Genomic DNA, 3,124 nt, shown 5'->3' with positions numbered 1-3,124 from the left:
TATGATCACAAATCAATAAAGCAGTGAACTGTTGAAAAACTTTTGATAGAAAATAAGACGTGGAGGGAATATACTAAAAACGACCATAGAAGCAGGAGCTACAATGATAGGGTAAGATGTTAATAGAAGAGTATGGGTTTTATTAAAGTGTTATATTTAAGGTCATCAATCTTAAGAACAAATATTGCTAACTGGGGTATTTGTTTCAGGCTAAATGTGATTCATAGCACTTAAAAACACTGGTGTTTCTTGATTTATGCTGTTTCATGACAAGCAAATATTTTCTTTCAAAAGTGAAATATATGTATAGATGACAGTATTTTAGATGGATTTGTAAAAATAAAAGAAAATGAGGAAGTAGTGCAGACTCTTTGCATAATGGAACCTGTTCTCACTGGGCCCATGTCAGCTGTTCCTGGCAGATTGGTAGCACTAGTTGGAAGAGGTCTAGGAGACTGTGACTCTCTCCAAACCAACCTCACCAGCTTTCCTCATCCTGCTCTCCTCCTTCTGGGCTGGTCATAATACTGTGGAGGTTAACCAGCAGTTAAAAGACATTCTATCCCACTGGCCCAGACTGAACTCCATTCTCAATTCAAAGCTTCTGAAATATTGCTGTTGGTAATACAGGGCAGCGTTGCCAAAGACACCCTTTTCCCTGAAGTATGTACTGAAATTATCCAGAACAACTAGTGCCGCCTATGCGGTTTTTAGGAAAGGAAGGGAATCTCATGTTTATTGACTACCTGACTACATTTGGCTGTCACTACAATCCTGGGGTAAGGTGATCCGCCTGCTCTTTTTGTGGATGCGAACAATGAAACTCAGAGAGTCATTTGCCTTATGTTGCCAGGTATGACAAGGAGTGGCTCTGGCGTCCTCAGGCTTAAGCTGTTTTCCACTACTTGTTGGAAATATTTGAATAAAATTAAACACAAAGCCACTCAACTAAAAGTTAATTATTCGGTGCTCAAGTCAGTGACTATATAATTGACAATAGGAGAATGAACATATCCTGGTAATGATAATGAGAAAGAAATAAAATATTGGGGTCAGTATTGTTATTTCCATACCGAACATACAGAGCTTGAAGAAAGGAGTGCTAATCTGTAGTTAATAGGCCAGCGTCTACAGAGTGGCTCTGCCACTCATTGATGCTAAGAATATGGGCAAACCGATCTCTCAGAACCTCCATATTCTGTAAAACCAGACCACAGAATGGTCGAGAGGATTAAATAAAACAATGTAATAGAGAATCTGTAATATATAGTAGCTCAATAAATTCCTGTTAACTTTGTATTAGTAGCATTGAGGGATGGCTCTTTTTTTAAATCTTTGATTTGCTGAAGAGTTCCACGGCTGTTCTACAAGCAGTCCGCATTTCACAAAATCCAAATTGTAGCAACAATGTAAATTCAGACTAAATGGGAGTTTTGCTTGAATAAAAATCAAGGCAATTTCTCAAACTTGTTTTTTTTTCCCCAAAGGAGATCAACATTTGTTTTACTCAGACATAGTAGTTATTAGCTCTTTGAGCTGCAACTGGAATGCACTCAGTACGTTTAGAAAGAAGAAACTCTGAAGTCTGGAATTACTGATGAATAAGTCAGACATTCATTTACATTTCAAACTGAAACATGCAGAAAAATTCTCTTTAATGTAGGTATCTCATGTTCAAGGCTGTGAGTAAAAGGTGTAAGAACTTTGCTGAGTTTTAATGACAACACTTTTTTGTATTCATCATCTTAGAGATGTCACCTTTGGGGGATACAGCTAAAGGGATTGGTAAAATAAATTTAAAAGAGGATATTTATTCAATCTAGTCTTACGTTGCCTTCCCTTCACAGTGTTTGCTGAGGCATCAGACTGGCAAATACATCTCTGTCAACATCTGCTCTCATTTTCCAAATTGACACCATTCGGAGGCAGAAGTTAGGATTAGATGTTATTCTTAAACTTTGGATCAGGCTATGAAATCAATATTCTGTCTGCTACAATAAAGCCTTCCTGAAAATATCTCACAACATCATTGGCCTAAGCCAACACATCCTGTGCAGGATACATGTTTATTTTACAATTTTCCAAAATTTGCCAGTAAATGCTAAGCTTATCAAATGTTGAAGCAAATGGATAATTTTCTGTAAATGGACTGGATCAAGAAAGTCCACTAATGAGTGGTCACTTATGAGTGTTAAGGGATAAGGAATTGATCAAAGAAATTAGACCTTACATTACTGTGAGAGGAGCCATGGAAGTGAAGGTCAGAAATGAGAGTTTGATCATCAGAGAAGCAATCAATCAGAAAAAGCACACACTTCCTGCTACCAAGTTGGATCGCCAAGAAGAAGCTTACATGTGAGTCTTTAGGCAAATGTTGCCTCTGATAAATTGCCACCTCTGTATTTCCACAATGAAGTGCCTGGTTGTGGCCCACTGTTGGATTAAAAGGTCAACAGCGAGGAAGATGCTAGATGTAGTGGAGGAGAGTTAGGACAGGCTGTAACCTGCCATGTACCTCTGCACCTGTCAATCATAGCATCTGATGACGGTGACCCTCACTGAGTAATGACTCCTGGACTGCTCTACTTTCACCTTCCAAATCCCACGTAAGCTCCCCTTCTGGCCAACCAGATTGGCAATCATACAGGGAAGGGGAGTTTGGAAACAGTTTCCAACTTAACCAGATACACAGTTTCAACCATCACATGTTTGGGGCACCTGGGTGGCTCAGATAGATGGCTGAGCATCCGACTTTGGCTGAGGTCATGAACTCGTGGTTCGTGAGTTTAAGCCCTGCGTCGGGCTCTCTGCTCACAGCTGAGAGCAAGCCTGCTTTGGATTCTGTCTCCCTCTCTCTCTGCCCTTCTGCTGTTCATGCTCTCTCTCTCCCTCAAAAAATAAACATTTAAAAAATTAAAAAAAATTAACCATCACATGTTCCATAACATATTATGGATGCTGATTCCATTGCTGGCCATGGTGAAGGCTGTTCAGTCTCCTTCTGAAGCTATTTGACTTTATTCTCTTCTCAGAATAATGTAACAGAAACACTTGGAATCATTGTTGTTCTTACAGCTTGGATGTATTTCTTGGATGTTTTCTTCATTAAATCTCTCCAGTGGCT

This window comes from Lynx canadensis, chromosome C1, assembly GCF_007474595.2.
Source record: "Lynx canadensis isolate LIC74 chromosome C1, mLynCan4.pri.v2, whole genome shotgun sequence".
NCBI lineage: Eukaryota > Metazoa > Chordata > Mammalia > Carnivora > Felidae > Lynx > Lynx canadensis.
This window is presented reverse-complemented; position numbering follows the sequence as displayed.